Source organism: Anabrus simplex, chromosome 8 (assembly GCF_040414725.1).
Source record: "Anabrus simplex isolate iqAnaSimp1 chromosome 8, ASM4041472v1, whole genome shotgun sequence".
Classification (NCBI taxonomy): domain Eukaryota; kingdom Metazoa; phylum Arthropoda; class Insecta; order Orthoptera; family Tettigoniidae; genus Anabrus; species Anabrus simplex.
In genome coordinates this window covers 228,078,461-228,102,557 of record NC_090272.1, presented here as the reverse complement: position 1 = coordinate 228,102,557, position 24,097 = coordinate 228,078,461, and the positions used below count along the sequence as shown (strand labels likewise).

General features: G+C 39.7%; 1 pseudogene; it reads left to right on the top strand.

Moving 5' to 3' along the window:
- LOC136879028 (glutathione peroxidase-like) overlaps nucleotides 1-23,479 on the top strand; it is a 240,772-nt pseudogene extending 217,293 nt beyond the window's left edge.
- Nucleotides 23,480-24,097: the final 618 nt, after the last annotated feature.

The window sequence follows — 24,097 nt, the reverse complement described above, 5'->3', positions numbered from 1 at the left end:
ATACTTCTTGTTTGGTCCTTTTATCAGTTCCTTTGCAAGCCTGCATCCTGGAGTATTTTTTCCAATTTTTCATTTGTTGAATGAATAATAATAATATTAAAAGAAAGGGCCGGTATACAAAAATAACTTGTCACGTTTACGAGTCAGTGGCACTTTTCAAGAAAATCATAGAACATAGCTGATCAATTTGTTCTGTCATTCGTGTTCTCTTGTCATTTGTAATTAAACTGTATTTACTGAAATATCTACAATCTCGGTACATTGCAGAGGTGCCTGGGTGCAAACTCTGGATGTTTGAGCTTAACAACCAACAGCACGAACCCCGCTAGGTTACCGGGTACCTATGATTCTAGAAGAATAAAAATATAAATAAAGTCTCATTTGAAAGAAAATAGTTTCACATTTATACTTTACGATAAACTTCGCAATTTACACGTTTTCAGAACCCATTAACACGTATTTTACAGGTCGTGAAAAATTAAAATACGAAAGTACAAACGTTATATTCGTAGCCCCAAGAACCAAACTTCCAATATTATCAATGTTTGTCTGTGTCTCCAAATTCTCCATATCAAACGTAATTCCTGGGTTTGATTACACGAGGCCAGTCACAAGCGTGGAGTTTGGAATCAGTAGTGGGGGAACACCAGTTGTCAGTCAATTCAGACATGTTTGATTTCACTGACCTGGCCAGCTGCTGACACACTGCCGTGTCCAGTGGCTGACTGGGACAATCTTGTTTATCTGTTACCTGGCAACCTCAACTGGCACACCCGCCTTGGCGGATGAAGTAGAACAGTTACAGGTACTGTCAAATATTTTCCCTCTGGATATACACTCACCCCCCACCCCCTCCTCCAAAGGTCCATGTGAAACCTTGTATAAATTGATCGTGACAATCACAACACCAATACTGCCGTTTCCCGCCTTTTGACAATAACAAACACAAACATCTGTCTTATTGCTGTGAATTCTCGTGCCGCTTATTTTTGTGAACATCATGGCTCGTCTACAATAGTTAGTCTCGCTTCTAAGTCAGGTCATAATGACTCTTTCACCTGAAAAAAAACCAACAAAAACAAACAAACAGCAAGGGCCATAGCATTAGTGGAGGATGGGCGCAGTATACGCCATGCAGCAGACGTTACAGGCACTTCTTGTTCTATCGTGCAGAGAACTGTTAAAAGGTACAGAGAGAACAATACCTACACCAGGAGGCCCGGTTGTGGTCGGAGGAGAAGAACATTGAGCACGATGACCGCTTTCTCGTAATGCAAGTTCTTCGCGATCCATACACCACCTGTACGGGCCACGAACATCAGCGAAAGCACAGTAAGAAGGAGGTTGTATGAAGAGGATTTTAAATCCAAGAGGCCCTGCTTTCACGTGAGCACCATGCCCCCCGGGTGCAATTCGCCAACGCCCATCGAAACTGAGTGTGGAGCTCAGCGCTGTTCACGGATCAATCCTGATTCTGTATGAGGTCACCGGATGTAATGCACAGAGTATGGAGAATGTCCGGGGAACGTTATTCACCCTGCACTTTCTCTCCAAGGACACCGTTCAATGGAGGCTCTCTGATGGTCTGGGCTGGGATTACCGCTGATCCGCGCACGGAGTTTGCCTCCGTCGAGAATGGAAGTTTGACAGCCCATCGATACATCGAGGAGGTTTTAGTGGATCACGTGGTGCCTTTTGCACTTGTCATCGGCGAGAACTTAATCCTGATACATGACAATGCTCGCCCACATGTTGCCGTTTGTGTACGTGAGTATGGATGAAGTCGGAATTGAGTGCATGGTGTGGTTTGCTCGTAATCCCGACCTAAACCCGATAGAGCATGTCTGGGATACGCTTGGGAGACGTGCTAGTAGTCGATCGGCTGACACACTGGCTCCAGGAAGAATGGGAGCTCATACAACAAGAGAACATTCGAGATTTCATCCTGAGCATACCTTATTGAATCGAAGCTGTAACTGCTGCCAGAGGTGGTAATACCAGTTACTGAGGCAATGAAAATGAGTTGAAAACATGTGGACAAATGGACTGCATACGAAACTGTAAAATGCTCCAGGCTTCGACATTTCCAAATTCGTGTTGGCGCATTATTGTGATCGTCTCGATCAACAATCTTTATCAATTATTGCGCTGAAACTTCTGAAATGGGCTAATTAACTTCTGATGTTTGTTTGTTTGTCCAACTCTTGTCCCGTTTCGCTACGATGTTGGCTATGAGGTGAGACGAATCTGTCTTGGCGGGTTTTTACGACCCTGCGCCCTTCCTGACGTCAGCTTCATCAGAGGAGTTAATGAGATGAAATGAATGACGTGATATATGATAGTAGGAAGGGAGAGAGTGAAACCCAGCGCCGGCACATAAAGGTTCTGATCAAACTTAACGTCTCCATCCGACAGACGAAACACCATCAAAAGCGTCATATGCCCTCACTCCATACGAGTACTGCGGAGAGGTTTAGAATTTAATCCAGTCTTCTGGCACGCAAGAAATTGTATATCACCACCTCCCGTGCCCTGCCGACCAACATTTTGATGTTTTTTTTTTTTTTTTCGATCAACAGGACTCGAATTTGCTAACTATGGTATCAGACCATTTAGACTTCAGCACCTTAACGATCACGGCCGCTAGGCGGGCTAAATTAACTTGATACATTGCCATATTGTTATGTAATGTAATTGGACTACCATTAAATTTTGTCTGAGATACGTAGTGTTTCGCCTTTTTTGCCAGTGAGTGTATGACCTCCTTCTTTATTAGTGGAACCGGGTAATCATTCTGCCCTTCAAGGTAGTGGGTTCGATCCTGGCTTAGGTCGGTGTCATCTGAAGATGTTTAAGTATGATAACTCCGCGGCAAGTTGAAAAACTCCCATGGGACAACATTCCGACACACGGGCGTCTCTTAAAATTTGTAGCAATTGAAGGGACTTTGTAAGTGTGGTGGTGGTGATTATTGTTTTAAGAGGAGGTACAACTAGGCAACCATCCTCTATGTTTCTAAACGAAGGAGCTACTAAATACTGTGTAGAGTTCATAAATAGTTCTTGGTGTTGAATTTTACTTGCCCAGCCTTCGGTTCAAAGGGTCGTGGTTTAGATCGTGGCTAGACCGAAGATCTTAGTCTCTTCTGGTTAACACCTCAGGCTCTAGGACTGAGAGTTTTTTTCTTTGTACTCACCACATCACTCTATTTGTCTACTGATGTCCTCCCATGACATCTCTCCGCTGACAGTATTGAATGGGCGGGTTAGAGAACACCTTTATTATTTTTGAACTGTAAATTTTCAATACGGACCAAAAATGAGATTTATAACATGTAACATACCACTTAGCCGAGCAGCTCTTTTCCTTTCTCCCAAGTCTTCCCAGCCCATACTTTGCAACAGTTTTGTAACGCTACTCTTTTGTTGGAAATCACCCAGAACAAATTGAGCTGCTTTTCTTTGGATTTTTTCCAGTTCCTGAATCAAGTAATCCTGGTGAAGGTCCAATACACTGGAACCATACTCTAGTTGGGGTCTCACCAGAGACAAATATGCTCTCTCCTTTACATCCTTACTACAACCCCTATATATCTTCATAACCATGTGCAGAGATCTGTACCCTTTATTTACAATCATATTTATGTGATTACCCCAATGAAGATCTTTCCTTATATTAATACCTAGGTATTTACAATGATCCCCAAAGGGAACTTTCACCCCATCAATGCAGTAATTAAAACTGAGAGGACTTTTCCTATGTGTGAAACTCACAACCTGACTTTTATCCCCATTTATCATCATACCATTTCCTACTCTCCATCTCACAACATTATCGAGGTCATCATTTTGTACAAGCCCATACTTTAATTCTAAACCTTTAGATATAGAAAAACTATTTTATTCAGCTAAATATCCGTTTGGACTGCTTTCATTTTGATATGTATGATATTCTTTGCATTTAAGTCCTGTTTTGTCATACAATATTCCCTAGTAAGGTGAACTCCTACTTATTTGGGCTAGTGAAGGAGAGAACATGTACAAAAAATCAAAGAACACTGGTAATCCAATTGGCCCGATGACCTTAGATGTTAGGCCCCTTTAAACAACAAACATCAACAACAATAATCCAATTGAATGAAAAATATATTGGTAACATAGTACCGTAGGTTAAATTGCGTGAACTCTTGAATGCTGCAAATTGTCACCCAGTCACCTGTATGATAAGTTCACAGATCCCATGGCACACCTGATTTTCTTTGCAACATTACTTTAATGATAACACCTTCCGTTCTTTTTGGCTGAACCGCTGTAGAAGTGTACAATATTTTAAACTCTTACATTTTGAAGGTCCACCAATATTATCACTGTTCTGCACAGAATCATTCAGTTTGTTTTCCTTAAAATCATAGACAGTTTGTACTTCTGTTCATAATATACTGCCAACTGAGTAGCTGACTCTCCCTTCCTTTCTTTTATAATTTCCAACGTTCATTAAGTCTAGTTCAGAACTGGGAAAAAATATTATACACTAGTTAATTGTTTTTAACATTACACAAATCTCTTGCACATAAATAATCTAGAGTTTACTATAGGTACCATATTTGAATTCCATCTCTTGTTTCACTGGTTTTCTTTTCCTATTTTTGTTACAAATATCATCAACTATGATCACTGATTGCTGAAACCATGTGGAAGAAAAATTATTTTGTGTTTGAGGAGAAAATCTATGAGATATCAGAAGACTGCATCATTCAAAGGATCAATGATTGCCCTCCAGGACAACAAAGGATGGCTAATCTATCCAATGGTGAGAATATAAACCCACGTGGAACAACCACCTGAAGTCCGTGATGAGAAGCGTAGCAAATACAGTGCTAAGGAGAAGTACCAGTCGGGTGATATTTCAGTCATTGGTCTCATGGTCGGAGCTAGAGGGAAAATTCCTAATCTTTTTATCCAGTTCTGCCAACAGATTGACCTGGGCAGAGAACTAATCAAAGAGGTCTCGATCACCTCGTTGAAACATTCCATTGCCACACTACGGTAGCAGTTATACAACTCAATTTATTATTTTTTGCTGAATTGTAAAGAGCTAATTCATTATATTAATCAATGTTTTATCATTATTAATTGAGCCCGGATTTCCATGCACTATCAAATCTCAAAATATGCATGCATTCATGCACTATCAAATGACGGAACATGCACAATAAACTAGAAAATATGCACTAACAAAATTCAGTTCCATATTGTCATATTTTCATTTCCTTTTGAAACACTGTACAACAACAAATTTGTCCACATTTTCTTCATTTAACTTCATTCTTTTATCTGACAGAACATTCCTGAAAACAGAAAATGATCTTCCTACGCCAGAAGAAGTGGCACGTTCATACTTAAACGAAGACGTTTAGGACGAAGTATATCTGAAGTTATCTCTTTTAAGAAAATAACTTAGAAATTCCTTTCCCTCAATCCATTTAGACACGAGGTCTCTTCATAGACTTTTAGCAGGCGGCATGACACCAACACTTCACAGCACAGTCCAACACTAAATTACAATTTGAAGCGTGTTAGCGTGCTGCTAATTTTGGCCTTGGACGTATGACCAGTGGGAGTTCGGGGAAGGAAATTCCAGGAAAATAAAATAGGATTCAGTGTAAAACCAAGGTTTGTAAGCTGCTATCTCAGTAACGTGGCGTCACCAAAGTGTGATTCAAGTTTTGATTTCTTCGTCTATCAAAAAAAAATTAGTAGTGCAAAATTTAGGGTTAATTTTTTTACTGGGACACCTTATTTCTAAGGATTAGAGCGTTCGACGCGGTGATCTTCCCGCTTATGTCTGTGTTTACTCAAGCAACAGATAAGAAAGTGCTTGGCTAACTGGATTATCGGGCCTCTATGTATTTAACTTTGGTTGTAAAGTAGTATGCCAGGAATACATTTTCTTTCTCCCGCAATGATAGACAAATAACGTGGACGTACGGTCCCAAATTCTGCAAACCAAAGTTCAAAAAAGGGACTATCATGCAAGTTAGCATAATATATGTGTCAAAGTCATAAGCAAAGTCATATAATCCATCACAAATGTCTAATTATTCGCTATTAAATCCAAAATTTTCAAAATATGCATTATGCATGAATTTTCTCCCAAAAAGGCCAAAACATGCAGACATGCACGGAAAAAGTACGGTTATTTGGAATTGATTAGTCATAAAACGAATATTTGCAAAGTTTCACAAGTGTAAGCAGCTTATTTAGGAACATGCATTTGCATGGAAATCTGGGCTCTAGTTATTAAAAATAACTGACCGGGCGAGTTGGCCATGCGGTTAGGGCTGCGCAGCTGTGAGCTTGCATCCAAGATAGTGGGTTCGAACCCTACTATCGGCAGCCCTGAAGAGGGTTTTCCACGGTTTCCCATTTTCACACCAGGCAAATGCTGGGGCTATACCTTTATTAAGGCCATGGCCGCTTCTTCCCACTTCTAGGCCTTTTCTATCCCATCATCGACATAATACCTGTCTGTATCGGTGCGGCGTAAAGCAAATTGTAAATAATAATAATAATATGCTAGTAGCTTCCTAGAAATTAATTCAATTCAGCATTTAGCTGTAATTTGTGGATTTGAACATAATCCGATCATGATCTTGGCCAGTGAGAACAGTTTGAATTCAATTTCAAATTTACCTTCCTAATTCAATGACTTTTAATGCTTTATTATGTTATTTCCTATGCTGTTGTATTTGTAGTACGATAATATATTATTTAACCCTCTCATTTTTAATTATCACATGCTGATATATGCTTTTGGTCCATGAGGGCAACAGCTTCACTAGTTACTAGCATTTGATTCAACATCATGTAATTCTGGTAATTTTTTCTGTTACAGTTTGGTTACAGAAGACATGGTCATGGGGTTTGGAGGAACCCTGGCTATGGTGCTGATAGCCCTTGCTAGCTGTGAAGCAAAGAGCAAAGGCGATAGAGTTCCATTTGTGTACTGCAACTATGATCCCGATGACACAGACTCTATTTACAATTATTCAGCGGAAGATATTTATGGAGATAGGAACATCAGTCTTTCTGAATATAAAGGGAAGGTAAGTGAAACTGTAATGTAACATAAAATACACCACAATTTTTGTACCAGTTGATCACTGCAACAACAGACAATTCTCCTTGGTAAATGATTCTCTTCTTATGTTAGTGTTAGCAAACACACAATTACATTTTCAAAATCTAGCTTCACAGGAAGGTTATTTTCTACTCATAGAATATCCAAATGATTCAAGTGTTCCTGAGTTGTAAATAAAACACCAGATGTCACAGAATCTTGAAAAAGATTATAACTGCCCTCTCCCAGCAAGGGCTGGAAGTGTAGGGAGAAGTTCCATGTATTGCCACAGGAGGGAGCAACAGACAAATCAACATAAATGCCAGCGACTGCAGAAAGGCTATAATACCAAATAAATGGTCCGTTATTGGACATTATAAACTTTCCAGCTAACTCATTCTTGGTTGCCAGCGTTTCGCCCTTGTGTGCTAGGGTGGGCTCATCAGTTGGTACCTAGCACACCTACCAATACGCTGGCTAGTGCATACCGTGGAGGTCACTGCGTAGGCTAACTTGAGCCACCGGCAGTGCCAATGCACTAAGAGACTTTGTCTCATTATCAAAAATTGATGCCTGCTTGCCCATCAGATGCCACAGATGTTGATTCCCACAGGGAATCTGAAATATTTGTCCTGAATGAGTAAATATATAATACCAATGTCCAATAACGGACCATTTATATTGGTATTATAAATTTACTCATTCAGGACAAATATTTCAGATTCCCTGTGGGAATCAACATCTGTGGCATCTGATGGCCAAGCAGGCATCAATTTTTGATAATGAGACAAAGTCTCTTAGTGCATTGGCACTGCCGGTGGCTCAAGTTAGCCTACGCAGTGACCTCCACGGTATGCACTAGCCAGCATATTGGTAGGTGTGCTAGGTACCAACTGATGAGCCCACCCTAGCACACGAGGGCGAAACGCTGGCAACCAAGAATGAGTTAGCTGGAAAGTTTATAATGTCCAATAACGGACCATTTATATTGGTATTATAAATTTACTCATTCAGGACAAATATTTCAGATTCCCTGTGGGAATCAACATCTGTGTCATGCAGAAAGGCTAGCGCTGTGATCCTGGATCCAGCTATCAAATCTGAAGCTAGCTCCAGCCAGCCTGAGGAGATAGATCATGAAAAGAGAGCCATCTATGAGGCAACAATAGAGAATTTCAAGTGTTAAAGTTGTTGGACTGTTAACTGGCACCAGTGTAACAATGATAACATTTTGTGCGTAACATCTGTGAAATTCTTTTTGTCGTAGGGAGTTTCATCTCCTAAATCAACAAACCCATCAACTGTCAGTGTAGTTGTATTAAATCTAATGTCTTCTCTCAATTTCACTTCATAAAAAATCACCATTCCCAGTCACTTGTTTTCATCTTGCTCGTTTAAATAAAAATCTTTATTGCATTCACGGCATTTCTCCCTTTGCCTAGTTGTCTCAAAGAACTTTGGTAGGGAGAGGAAATAACTGATGTTTAAAACAATGTCTGTAACCCTTACGGGATTTGATTTTCAAAAGCAATACAAATTCATTAGAATAGCGCATATCTTTGGGGGTGGTATTATATTGTTTGAGCATTGTGTCCACAATTATTTTTTGTTTCTTGCTAAGGAACTTAAGACTATCTTCAGCTTCACTTGACACATTGACTTTATTTACAATCTGCTTTAATTTAACTCTGCTTGCAACTAATTTCTTTTTGGTTCAAATTACATTCCTACCAAGGTTTTTAACTTGTCTTCTCAAAGTTAGAATAGTTCAAGAAGCATCAACAACACTATCAGGTACTTTACAGGGAAAACTATTAAGTATTAAGTATTTTAGGTGTAGAAGGAAAATTTTGTTCATTATGTTCTAAGCTGCTACTGTTAATATTGTCTTGCCAACATGTTTTTTGAGTAACTCTCATTTCATTGGGGGTTTTCGAATTTTTGGGGACTTGCTTAAATAGGACGGTAAGTTTGGAAAAGTGTGAGGGACAGCTCCTGGCTTCAAGCTCCACCTTGTTCTCAGAATTTCAACTATTTCCCCATTAACAATAGCTGAGTCTACCTTTATAATAAATCTTCCGAAAAATGAGTCACAAATCCTAGACTTATGCGAAAGCTACATGTATTTTCGTGGGACTGCTCTAGCCCACTCAAAGAAATGCTCCTCATTTCCAGGTGGTGAGAAGAAATGTTTACCTTCACCTGACCTGTTACCAGATCGATGCCCGGGTACAATGTACAATGGCATTTTCATGCGCTGTATTCCAAAATATAGTTATTATACCTCAAAAAATCATTCTTGCTACAAGTAAAAACGTGCGCACCCAGTATAAACAATGCCGTTTCTTCATTAAGCGATTGTTGCACTGCTGTGGCAAATCTCTGCACTGTAGCCACTAGTTTCTCCATTGCTGTAATGGAAAGCGAGTCGACTCGAATCACTGCAATAAAAGAATAATGTCACGTAATGTAAAACTTTGTTAATACAGAACAGTTGTTTTGCCAGAAGCATTATATGCCTCAGAAACTACAGCTCTAGGAGACCATTCTAAAATAGATGAAAATGGAAAGCAAGAACAAAAAATCCTAAATGCCATATGGATTAAAAGAAAAACTACGTACCTGTACACAGCAACAGATAAATATACTGATGCCGAACATAGGAGTCACTTAAAATTGTATGATCACATTTGCAAAATGGACAATAATAGATTGCTAAAAAACTGTTAACTATGATCAGTTCAAAGGAGGTCAAGATCAACTGGTTGGAAGAAATTAAGCAGGATTTACAAGAAATAAATGTTACAGACGATACCATAACATTTCGTAGTAAAGTCTTCGGAATTCTGGTTGTAAATCACAGACTTGTGGAAAAAACTAAAGCGACCACTGGAAAACAGTGGGCAAAAGAACAGAAGAAAACATCATAGCAAATTCATGACGAGAGTTTGGGTGGAGGAGGAGAGAAAGAAGGGGAAGGGGAACAGTCAGATCAAGCTAACAAGTTCAAATGTACTCTTTAATCGGACATAATAATAATAATAATAATAATAATAATAATAATAATAATAATAATAATAATAATAATGATAATAATAATAATAATAATAATAATAATAATAATAATAATGTCATGACTGCTGCAATTACAAAAACTAATGCATCAATGACAGGTGCATAGCAGGTTTTTAATTTTTTAATAGTTTTATATAAAGTAGGGGATTCTGACATGACATCCCTGTTATTTATTATTATTATTATTATTATTATTATTATTATTATTATTATTATTATTATTATTATTATTATTATTATTATTATTTAGCGTATGGCATACAAATACATTATTACAAAGGAACAACAGTAATCACAAACTACAAACAAACATCTAGATCTTGTATGTACTCAATACATTTTGGGCTTGCCATCAAGAAGTCTTCATATGGCCCTCCACATGCTCTGATGTTGCATTCCTCCCTGATGTGTTTAATAGTTTGTCGCGGTGCACCACAGTCGCATGGCGATGAGGAGAGCATTCGCCATTTAAAAAGTGAATCCCCATATCATCCGTGTCCCGTCCTGAGTCGGTTAAGCACTGTCCATACCTTGCACGGTTGATCAAACCCTGGAATTGTCTTATCAATGCATGGCATTTCCAGGCATGTAGCTGGAGCATTTTGCATCCGTTCTTCCCTCGAGGAATCGGTGATGTTGAACCCGATGTGATTGATGTCGGCTGCAAGAGGTGGACGTCTCGAACGGAGTCATTTGATTTTGAGGTCCGAGATGTCAGAGTGTACTAGTAGTCCAGGGTTCGCTAGGATCTTGTTGTATTCTCTGATCAAAGCTATTTTCCTTCGCAGGTTAGAGGGTGGTATGTTACTTAGGACAGGCACCCAGGTGGTGGGAGTAGACCTGTTTGTTCCTGTAATAATGCACATAGTACTATTAAGTTGGACATCAACTTTGTTAGTATGGGCACTGTTCAACCATACTGGTGTGCAGTACTCCACCACAGAGTATATTGTTATAAATTTCATGTATGACATCTTTCTTATAATTGATAACTAAATGGTTTATAATGATTTGATCCTTGTAATAGATAACTGACTATTTTTCTTCTCTTTGTAGGTAGTTCTTATTATAAATGTAGCGACTTACTGAGCTTTCACCCCCCATTACCATGGAGCGAATGCACTACAATCCAGTATGGGGGAAGATTTTGTAATTTTGGGATTCCCTTGCAATCAGTTTGAACTGGTAAGTAACCTCAGCAAAAGTCATTTTATATTACTACCACTACAAACATAATTATATAATTCTTTATTACAGAAACATGACCCTCAATGTGCTTGCCATAAACACAGTATAGCTAAACAAATGCTCACAAACAAGGGAACAATCAATGAGCTCATTTCAAAATCTACCTTAAAGTTTTGCTAAAATTGTCTACATTCTAGAGGAAAGATCACTTACCAAAAAAGTATCAATGATAGCAGCAGCTGAATATCCCCAAACAGTTCCAGATACTTGAGCAAGTGGTGGAGCCCGCACTTGACTGCAACATGTGTTAATGAGTTCTGCCAATACTCAGAGCTGCTGAAACGTAACTCCCATACAATTATACTACTATGCTTCTGAGGATCCAGTTTAGATTTCAGAACCTTCCAGTAAAATCATGCAGTTAATTTTTGGTAAGTTAGCTTTTGTAGATAATTTTAGCAAAATTTCAAGGTAGGTTTTGATTCAAGCTCCTTGTGAGAATAAGGATGCTTTCTCACCAGCAGGACTGACACTCTTATTGCTACCTCAACAATTGTTGATAGGAAGCTCTCTTTTAACTGAAATTCTCCTATACATCATTGTTAGTAGAGTTCCTCTCCGACCCATAACATTGTAACAGATTTCACCTAATATTTTCTCATGATGTACAAAGATACATCAAACTGGGAACAAACTTTTTTTGTTGCTATTTGTTTTACGGCGCACCGACACAGATAGGTCTTTTGGCGATGATGGGATAGGAAAGGCCTAGGAAGTGGAAGGGAGCGGCCGTGGCCTTAATTAAGGCACAGCGCCGGCATTTGCCTGGTGTGAAAATGGGAAACCACGGAAAACCATCTTCAGGGCTGCCGACAATGGGGCTCGAACCCACTATCTTCCGATTACTGTATACTGGCCGCACTTAAGCAACTGCAGGAGTAATTCAAGGGAGTGTCCTGGCACTACTCCTCTTCTCCATGTATCTAAATGACTTACCAGAAAATCAGAAAGACCTGCACCTGGCGAGCTGAACACTCCTGGCACTAAAAGCCATGTGCCTTTTCTTTTACCAGAAAATCTAAAAAACTGTAAATACCACTTATATGCAGATGACATACAATTATACAACACATAGACCCAAAAAACATTCACCTGGCCATAAATAACATGAACAAAGACCTAAACAGTATTCGAGACTGGACTGTTAACAATTCCCTTAAAGTTCATCCAAAAAAATCACAAGCTATCATAGTAGGATCCAAAAATAACCACTATAAATTGGAGAGAAAAAGCATTCCTCCGATCATTTTCCAGGGAGCAGAAATTGGTCTGAAAGATTATGTGAAGAATATTGGCCTAATCATTGACAAAAATCTAACTTGGTCTGAACATGCAACGAGAATCCGGTCGATTAGATTAGCAGTTTGTCTTTTTCTACCACTATGAGCACTAATGTGAGTCAATGCAGACTTTCACTTAAGCCTGTATAATTACATTCGATGTGGACATTTAAAAAAAAAAATCTAAAAGTGCCTGAGGGAACACATTACAGAAAGGAGTATGTAGATGAGTTAATTTTGCTAAGATTTGAATAAAAAATAAAAAATAAAACAAGTAAAGAAACAAGTGATATTAGAGTGTTTTTCCAGAACTGCATTTAGGCCGGAAGTGATTTTCGAATTATTTTTTAGTTTGATAGAGCTATGCAAGAATCAGAGTCTGAAACCTTTCTGGGCTTTTTTGGCACAATTGAGGAAATTGCTTAATTTTACATTTTTCATAGTATGGGGACCCCTACTTTGTCTGCTAAGAAATGTTATTAACATTGAAAAAGTAATTTTTAATTGAGTAAAATATTTCTTAGACCACTGTAATTTAACTTTTTTCTTGTACTTATAATATAATATGCCTATGTTGATCAATGTGGCCTCCATGACCTTTCCTGTTTGAAAGGCAGACACATACGCCACTCCACTATAAATGATGTCCTCCTGCGGGCACTGATTTCAGCAGAAGTTCCTTCCATACGAGAGCCCACTGGCTGCCGCTGTTCAGACGGTGAAAGGCCAGACGGAATGACACTTGTGCCATGAAAAGGGATAGATCTCTCCTGTAGGATTTTACCTGTGCCGACACATTCGCCCAGTCCAATCTTCCCCTTTCGTCATTGAGTGTTGGAGGTGCAGCCGCGAATAGGGAAAATGCTAAAAGAAGGAAATATAAGGATTTGTTGGACAAATTCTTCTTTGTGCCAGTAACCATTGAATCGAGTGGTACCTGGGGTAATGAGGGCCTCAATTTTATCAAATAGGTTGGCCAACGGATTGCTCAGATCTCTGGCGATACGTGATCAGCTACTTTTCTTATTCAGCGCATCAGCATAGCTCTAATGCATGGTAATGTCACACCCATTCTCGGGACACTACCACCTGGTGAAGTTTTTCTTTTTTAATGCATGACTTTGTATTCGATGGATATTCAGGATATATTAGGTTACTAGTTTAATAATTCTTTGCACATTGTGGGCATTAAATAAATATAATACATTTCTGTATTTTGTTTTGATTGCAGCAAGAACCAGGGAACAATGCCAGTGAGATACTCAATGGTGTCAAGTATGTTAGACCTGGGCAAGGTTTTGAGCCCAACTTCCAGATGTTTGCCAAGATAGATGTGAATGGTGAGAACGAGATCCCACTTTATACATACCTCAAGGTAAGAGCAAATTTCTAAAGCTTTCATAATCCATATTCCACATCTTTAGACATAGAGTACCCTTAGAAACTTCAGGACATTCTTGAGGAAAAAGTGAATGGTAGGGAAGAGGAAATCTATTGAGGAGTAAAGTTGATTTTGTGCAAGCTGAAATGATTGTCTGGAAGCAGAAGCATAATGCTAGGACCTGCCTTTCCGTGTATTGTTCTCATCGGCCGGGCCCTGCAGACTCCTTGAAAATACATAAACGTAGTATATATCTAGTCTAATGTCAATGGTACGAGGACCAGATCACGACAAAATAGTTTGTTTTTACAATTTGTGCTGATGTTGAATGTTACAAATGAATACCCTGGACTCACAAGCTAACAAATAAAGAAGTTCTGAAGAGAGCTGAAGAAACCATCAGTCGAGAGAAAATGATCACAAAAAGAAGATGTAGTTGGATAGGTCATTTACTCCAGCATTCATCATGGTGCACCACACTGCTTGAAGGGAAACTGGAAGGAAAGACCAGAAGAGGATGACCAAGAACAGGGTTTCTCGATGGCATTAAAGGGCAAAAATCCATATAAACTAATCAAGCAGCTGGCTCAGGATAGAAGGTCATTGAATGAGGTCTGTTGAATGTAACACAGCACAGCTGTAAACAACGCTTGGCTTTGCCGTCTCTCGCAGTACCGCGACATGCTTCTTACAAAAGACCTGCACCAAATTATTTAAAAAAATAATTATAGCAATGAAAATTGATACCAAAATATATATATTAGTTAGGAATTGATACTTTCTTAAAGTGCAGTGTATCTGAGATTATATTATGCACAACATTTCCTTATCATTTAATTTTTTTTTACACATTTATTCGACAGCAATGTATAATTCCAACAATAACTTGATGTACAAAGTAACAATCGAACAAGCTTTCTAAGCGCGAACGTAATAACACGGTATACTTACACCAGGCTTACCAGTTGTGCACTTTGATATTTTTCAAACTTTATTTTAACAATTTTTGATGTAATTATGTTTGTATATTTCTTATTTCTTGGGCTGTAATGGAATAAATTATTATAACTGTGATTTCAGTATCAGTTACAGAGTAGAGTTCTGTAGTTACTGAAAAATGAAACTAATTTTAAGTACCAATATCTGAGTGGTGTATGGTTGGCAGTTCAGAAAATTAGCCATTAAACCATGGAGACAGTCAAACGAAATCAATTAAACCATTATTTTTTAATAATCTTACAATAATGAATAAACACTTCGTTCATATAATTTGACAATATGCTGCATTTCAAATACATCAGCCTCATGTCGGTAGAGTTACTGGCACGTTCATTATTTAATTTTCTTCATAATCCTTTCAAGGACCTCTTTGTTATTCTTCCATGTCTTTATAAGAATATCTCATTCCAAACAATCTCTATATATAAAATAACACGTCCTGACTGACTGACTGACTAACTGACTGACTGACTGACTGACTGACTGATTCAACACTGCCAAGCAAAAATACTGGACATAAAGAAATATAATTTTGAGGATACTGTTACATGCCAGCCCCATGGTAGCCCCTTAAGGTACTTCCAGGAAGGTGCTAGTGACTCGGACAACCTGGGATCTTCTAGCCAGCTTGTGGGGTGGGGCCAGCCTTTCCGTGCATTGTTCTCATTGGCCGGCGTACCTGTGAGTCTCTTGCAGATTCAGCGGAAATGTTATGCATCTAGCCACCTTGCACAAACTGTGGCTCAAATCACTCAAGCTATAAAAAAATGGAGGCTAGCCACGGATAGTCAGGTACAGTTGGATTCATAGTGGAGTTAGGGTCAGAGTTGGGCTCCGTGGTGGAGCTAGCGTCAGAGTTGGACTCTGTGGTGGAGCTAGGGTCAGAGTTGGGCTCCATGGTGGAGCTAAGATCAGAGTTGGACTCCGTGATGGAGCTAGGGTCATTGTTTGGCTCCGTGGTGGAGCTATAGTCATTGTTTGGCTCCGTGGTGGAGCTAGGGTCAGAGGCTCTGTGGTAGAGCTATAGTCAGTGTTGGGCTCCGTGGTGCAGCTATAGTCAGTGTTGGGCTCCGTGGTGGAGCTATAGTCAGTGTTGGGCTCCGTGGTGGAGCTATAGTCAGAGTTGGGCTCCGAGGTAGAGCTAGCGTCAGAGTTGGGCTCTGTGGTGGAGCTAGGGTCAGAGTTGGGCTCTGTGGTGGAGCTAGGATCAGAGTTGGGCTCTGTGGTAGAGCTATAGTCAGTGTTGCGCTCCGTGGTGGAACTAGGGTCAGAGTTGGGCTCCGAGGTAGAGCTAGCGTCAGAGTTGGGTTCTGTGGTGGAGCTAGGGTCAGAGTTGGGCTCTGTGGTGGAGCTAGGATCAGAGTTGGGCTCTGTGGTGGAGCTAGGATCAGAGTTGGGCTCTCTGGTGGAGCTAGGATCAGAGTTGGGTACTGTGGTAGAGCTATAGTCAGTGTTGCGCTCCGTGGTGGAGCTAGGGTCAGAGTTGGGCTCAGTATTGGAGCTATAGACAGTGTTGGGCTCCATGGTAGAGCTATAGTCAGTGTTGGGCTCCATGGTAGAGCTATAGTCAGAGTTGGGCTCGGAGCTGGAGCTGAGGTTGGAGTTGGGCTCCGTGGTGGAACTAGGGTCAAAGTTGGGCTCAGTGTTGGAGCTATAGTCAGAGTTGGGCTCAGTGTTGGAGCTATAGTCAGAGTTGGGCTCTGAGGTGGAGCTAGGGTCAGAGTTGGGCTCAGTGGTGGAGCTATAGTCAGAGCTGGGCTCATTGTTGGAACTATAGTCAGAGTTGGTCTCTGTGTTGGAGGTAGGGTCAGAGTTGGGCTCTGTGGTGGAGCTAGGGTCAGAGTTGGGCTCGGTGTTGGAGCTATAATCAGAGTTGGGCTCAGTGTTGGAGCTATAATCAGAGTTGGGCTCAGTGGTGGAGCTAGGGTCAGTTTTGGGCTCCGTGGTGGAGCTAGGGTCAGAGTTGGGTGCAGAGTTGGAGCTATAGTCAGTGTTTGGCTCCGTGGTGGAGCTAGGATCAAAGTTGGGCTCTGTGGTAGAGCTATAGTCAGTGTTGGGCTCCGTGGTGGAGCTAGGGTCAGAGTTGGGTGCAGAGTTGGAGCTATAGTCAGTGTTTGGCTCCGTGGTGGAACTAGGATCAAAGTTGGGCTCTGTGGTAGAGCTATAGTCAGTGTTGGGCTCCGCAGTGGAGCTAGGGTCAGAGTTGGGCTCTGTGGTAGAGCTATAGTCAGTGTTTGGCTCCGTGGTGGAACTAGGATCAAAGTTGGGCTCTGTGGTAGAGCTATAGTCAGTGCTGGGCTGTGTGGTAGAGCTATAGCCAGTGTTGGGCTCCGTGGTGGAGCTAGGGTCAGAGTTGGGCTCTGTGGTGGAGTTAACGTCAGAGTTGGGCTCCGCAGTGGAGCTAGGGTCGGAGTTGGGCTCTCTCTTGGAACTATAGTCAGTGTTGGACTCCGTGGTAAAGTCAGTGTGAGACTCAGTGTGTTGAGGGGTGTGTGACTAGGCTGAGGGTGACAGAGGTGTTGGCTGTCGCTAGTGTCCCACCGAGGTCTGAAGGAGGAGCTGTTGGAGAATCCAGTGAGTAGGTGGGGTGCAGACAATGGAACAGAAGACGTACTACCTGAGAGTACTCTGTTGACTGAGGGTTGCCGTGAGTGACTGAGAGGAGCCGCTATCGTGAGTGTGAAGGTAAAAGGAACTGTGTTGTGAGTAGTGTCCTGCTGTTGAATACTGTTGAGCTGTTTAGTTGTTCACTGCAAGTAACTGTGTGAAGTACTGGACTGTCTGTGGAGTCGAACCAATGAACAGTCATCATGTGTTGAGTGGTCCGTAGCCCTGTGTTCAGATCCAGCTGTCTACACACAGCTGCTGTATGAGGTGACTGGACTTGGCGTAGTGAAAGTAAGGATTAACTGTCTGCGGGTATAGCAGCGGACTGGACCGCCAGCTGTGCCATAAGGAAGAGGGACTTGTAAATAGACAGTAATTAGTAAGTGTGGACATTCATAGCTGAATGGACTTTTGTGTGTGTGTGTGTGCGTGTGTGTGCGTGTGTGTGCGTGTGTGCATGCATTTATTGGGTCAACCTGAAATAAATTAGAGTAATGAAACGGATGGAGTTTTATTTCTAACAATACCTTGGAACTGAAAAGAGGTGGAGGTAGATCAGCTGGGACCGATGAGGAGAGGACCCTCTGTAAGTGAAGATTGCGACGTATGAAGATGTGGAGATTATCCTTACAAACTTTCTGCACATTGACCTGTGATTGTGATTTCCTTTTATGTGTTCCTATTTTTCTATGTACATACCTGCTAGCTAATATTTGAAAACCCAATACTGAGAGATTGTGGAAACATTGCTTTCCCCTTCATCGGCTGCTGAAAACTCACACCAGCGAATGGTTAACAAAAAATTTTGTACTGATAATCACATAAATTGGACTGTAAATACGGGTTACAGATGTCTTCATATGGTTATAAGAGTATTTAGAGGTTGTAGTAAGGATTTAAGAGACCAGCAAGCTGAAATGGTAATGACACATGATAACAACGGAAGAGGATAGAGTTCCAAAGCAAGTATTTACAGAGAAAATAATAGGAAGAAGACAAGGGGGAAGGCCCACCTACAGTGAAGGAGAGTATAGAGAAGAAAGGAGTAAAAGTAGAAGAAATATTGGAGGAAGGAAGGAAGGGAGTGATGGAGAGTTAGAAAAATGTGGAGGTCCTTGATTCAGAGCCCGACCCAGAAGACTGGAAACATGAAATGATTGTGATGATGAAGAAGAATAATATGTATAAATCGCTGGCAAGACCAAAATTGATTGGAGAACTGAGAGAGAGACCTGAACGAAAGCAGCACAATTTGTTCTGGTTGATTTTCAACAAAAGTGCTGCAAACTTTGGGTTCGGAAGACTTGGGAGCAAGGAAACAAGCTGCTCAACTAAGTGATACATTCTGAGGTGCCGCTGAAATTTATAAACTTAGGGAAGATCGTAATATGATGATAAAGTTGGAATTCAAGGGACAAATTGGGGCAAATGTTCATGTATAGGAAAAGGAATGAGGGATTGGTATAATTTACCAAGGTAGATAGATATTTGATGAATTTCAACGTTCTTTGAAATCGTTTAAGTAAAGACTAGGTGATCAACTGATAGGTAATCTGCTACCTGGGTAACAGCCCTAAATTCAGATCAGTGGTGAATGATTGATCTTTCTTCAATTCAGTAGGCAATACAGTTCATGAAAACTGTACTGAAAATTGTTTCGGAGAAAGAGAATTATTTCTTTGCCATAAGAAAACTCAAACCTTGAATCAAAACACCATGTTATATTGTAATGATTACCAATACGGTAAATTAAACAACTCTTACACAAAAAATAGCACTGTCTCTGGCTCTACCACATGAATAAGATTTAATATCACTAAAATGAAAGAAAAAAAGAACTGCATAAACAAATGATCACAGTAACTAAACTTGTTCAAACCACACTATGAAACTGTCCAACCTCACGAACACAACAGCAATCACAACCATGGCAAAGAAAAGCACAATGCAAATGCATGGAAGGAAAAGCACATTAGCATCGTGATATTCACTTTTCACCAGGCACATGGTGGCCAATAAGAGATGCACCTTCAACTACTCAGGCAGTAAGTGAAGGACTTTCAACATCACAGTGACAAATAAAAGAAGCAACATCCTGAAACGATGGGAGTTTCAAAACATATCTTAAGTTCTGCAATCATCCTCATCATTTTCCAGCTCCAGTCTCCCAGGTGTGGTGTAAAAGTGCTCGCCACTTCTTCCTGTCAAAGTATAGTTTCTGTTTCTCTATGTCCTACCACTTGGCATTCCTCTTGCTGACCTCCCGATTTCTCCATGTCTAACCATCGATTCCTTGGCCTCCCAATTGGCCTCTCCCCTTTCACTTCTCTGTCAAAGTAATTCCTCTCTGTTCTCATTTTGTCCATCCTCATAACATGTCCAAACCATTCTAACCTGTGTCTTCTTAAAAGCTCACTAGCAGATATTTTGATGCCAGCTTCCTTCCAGTTTGCTTCATTGCTAATTTTGTCCTTCCTGGTCTTTTGGGTTGTTCTGATGATCTCATTTCTGTTGACTGGATTTTACTATTTGCCTTGTTATGCAGGCTACATGTTTTGAGTCCATATGTGAGAATTGGAATGAAGTAGGTTCAGTCGAAACTGTCCTAACGGACACCCTTATTCAGCGGACACCTGCCTATACGGACAATTTCCCTCGGAACCGATTTTATTTTACATAAGACAAGTGTTAAATTGGCCTCGTTTAAGCGGACACTTTGAACTCCGGACAGCGGACATCATCATTTGTCCCGCCCACTTGACTTAAGCGGACACTTTACACGTTGCAGGACAATTTATTATGCCGGACCACATGTCACCCTTTCTTTTAAAACCATTCTTCAGACATAAGGAAATCCCTTTTGAATGTTTGTACTATTTTGAGTGCAAGGGGAGATAGTGTACATCGGAATGCAGTTCTACCTAGTGGTGTATGGGCCTATTCGGAGAATTCTAATTGCCCAGAAATGCTGCCAGAGACTGTTGACTCACAAGTTACCTGGGGATTTTCGTCCCTTCTTGCATCATTCTATTCATAACTAGGATTGTCGCTGATAAGGTCGAGCTCAGGTAGTCAACTTGAGAAGTAAAAGACAGTACAGTACAGGCGCTAATTAGTGAGACAGAAATATCGTAGCAGTTCAGTTGTCTGTTAAACATGAGTAACAAGGGACGATCGTGTTTAGATCTCGAGGAAAGAAGAAATGTAATTATAGAAAGTGACAAGGGACTTTCAGTGAGAAAGCTTGCCTAAAAATTCAACTGCAGGAAAACTCAAATAAACACTATTGTGAAGAATAGAACTGAATATCGCAGTTAAGAAAACATGTGCTAAATTTACACAGACGAAGCTTCACGATTACTTCACGAAGCTGTAATGCTTGGAAATGGTGTAAAATCACTTATAATAAATCTCTATGAAATACTAACACAGAAATGACTTAGAATAATAACAATAAAGATATGTATGCTTATATTTAAGGTGGATGTTCTTTGGTGTTAAAATGTTTGATTATTTTAACAAACTTATTTTAGCGGACACCTCTCGTAACGGACATTTTTTCTCGGACCCGACCTTGTCCGCAGAAGGGAGGTTCGCCTGTATACAACATGGACAATTTTGCTTTCTGTGGTATTTTATTATCCCAGACTAGATTTCTCACTTGAAAATAAAATTGAGAAGCTTCCCGAGTCCTATAAGTATTTCTTGGTTTACTGTGTTATCTTTAGAAATGATACTTCTAAGGTATTTTAAGTTAGAGTGCAATAGAGTTCCCTCCAGGAAAATGTTTGAATCTGTGCCTTTCCTGTTGATAGTCATTTCAACAGTTTTTGTTTTACTGATGTTTAGTCTACATTCTTTAAACTTGCCATTCCAGAGATTTAGTGTTTCCTGTACTTCCACTTCATTTTCTTCCCAGATCAGAACATCATCTGCAAATATTAGAGTTTAGGCTCTTTGCAATGTTCTTTGATGGATTTTATGATCCGATCGATGACAATGATGAACAGGAGTGGTAACAAGGCACTTCCCTGCTGGACTCCTCAAGTTCTGCAATCATTGACTTAAAATTGGGAGAAGCAGTTAACTAATCAGGCTGGGAAGCAGTGTAAAAAATTGGGAGAGTTGGCAGAGATACATATACACATGACATGACTTGTCATTTGTTTTTTCCTTCCATTACTTGAAAACCAATCCCACCTGTTCTCACCAGACAGCAATCGTTTCTACATTCAAAATGATCACATGAACACTGGGTGTGGGAGGAAATCAAATTAAGACAACTAACATTTTGTTTCTTCTCTTTACAGTCTCGATGTCCATCAACTCGCACCAACTTCGCAGACAAGCATAGTCTCTCATATAACAGATTTCTGGTGAATGATGTTCGCTGGAACTGGGAGAAGTTTTTGATTTCTAAGAGTGGAAAACCTATAAAGCGATATGATGCCAGTACAGACCCATTGAAAATAAGATCTGATATTGAAGTTCAGCTGAAAAGAAATGATTAAAAGATTTGAGGTTAAAAGTTTGCAATACACAGTACCATACAACTCTCTGTCGTACACATAAAACAAATTAATTCTGGAATTCAACATTGTATTTATGTGTGTATGATGTATATATTACATGAAAAGTGAAAATTATTTCTCCAAGATAATAATATGGATTCTTCTCAGCCAGATAAAATTATCTTATTGATTTTATATAACAAGGGGTCTCCAAAGTATTCATACAGAGTAAAAAGCAACCTGTAGTCAAATCTAAATGTGACACATAAAGAAATGTAAATAGACAAATTTGGTTATCTTATACCTTTAATTATAACTTACGTGAAAGCCTTTTAGTATGGTCAAATTGAATCATTTTTGTCCAAGAACATGGAGAGAATATTGTTTTAGAAGGGCTTATAGAAATTTTATGGAATGATTTGACAACTGGCAATTTTATTTTTCCAAGAATGAGTTAATAGATCATTCTCATTTTTACTTGTACAGATTTTCAAATTTAAAATTCCTTTTATTTCAGTCAAATATTCAGAGTTAGTGGACTATGAAGTTTATTCTTTATTTTTTGCAATTTTCTGCAAAGATCTTTTCAGATTTCCTGATGGATGTTTGAACTCTTTAATCTTCACCCTGTGATCTTACTTTCATTATAAATTTTAAGTATCATTAGCTTAACAAAACGGCCTGTATTAGCTACCATGGAGAAATCGCTGACCCAACAGTTACTTCAAGATATCAGGCATTGAACCAGAGGATGTTTACAAACAAAAGATGATGATATTGGCTAGAGGGGAATAATTATCACTTTTTTTATTTTTGAAGAGCATCCCATGAATTAGAAAACATGTTCAAGTGACAGCAAAAACTGTTATTCTAACCAGAGGCTGTCCAGTAGACAAAGCATTCCAAATGTGTGTGTCTTATGATCAAGTAAGAGAGAGATGCATTCTAGAAGAGAAAGGTCAGTTGTTCTGCATGTCAGATATAACTGCTATACAAAAGATTCTCACAACAGCAATTGAATCCTTACTGTTCTGAACAGCTTAAAAAACTGTTAATGTGCTCTAGTTGCTACCATAAGACCCACTACTTCTGTGGAATTGCGGATTCAAAGGAGTCACTTTTCTTTATGAATATCTGCTGGGTGGATTAGTCAGAAACTTCAGTTCTAAAAGTATTATGACCACAATTATGAAATATTCTGTAGCCATACTCAAAAATCTTTTATATGAACTGCATGGCAAAAATTAATTTTTTTATTATTATTATTATGTGCGTATGGACCCAATGGATCACGCAAAGCTCTAACGATTCTGTTTTCTGAGTTGCCAAACAGCTCTCATCCTTTCTCCGTGGATCCTTTTTCGTTCTTCTGTCCACTTTGCTCCAGTCTTCTTTTTCACTTCGTTCTCTGGTTGCACTTTCCATCCATTAATTTTTTTCCTATAAAGGTTTCTGTCCGCGGTGTCATTTGGGTTTATCTGGGCTTTTTCCAGATCCTTCTTCACTTCTAGTACCCATGGAATATTTTTTAGATGTTCTATGTAGGTGAGAATCTTGTGTGTCAGTCTACTTGCCGGCAATCTGTGGACGTGCCCATAGAATTTCAGACGTCTTTTGCGGATGTCTGCTGCAATGTTGGAATGCTCTTCTGTCTCTCTGCGTAACCTCAGTCTATATCCATCTTCTGTTTTTCGGGGACCGAGAATTTTCCTCAGGATTCTCCTTTCTTCTTTTAAAATATTTTCTAGGTCACCTTTCCCGTTTAGTGTAAGGGTCTCACTGGCATATAATACTTCGGGCTTTATTACTGTATTATAGTGATTAATTTTTTTATTAATACTAATGGAAATTCTAGGATTACTTTGTAAAAAAAATCT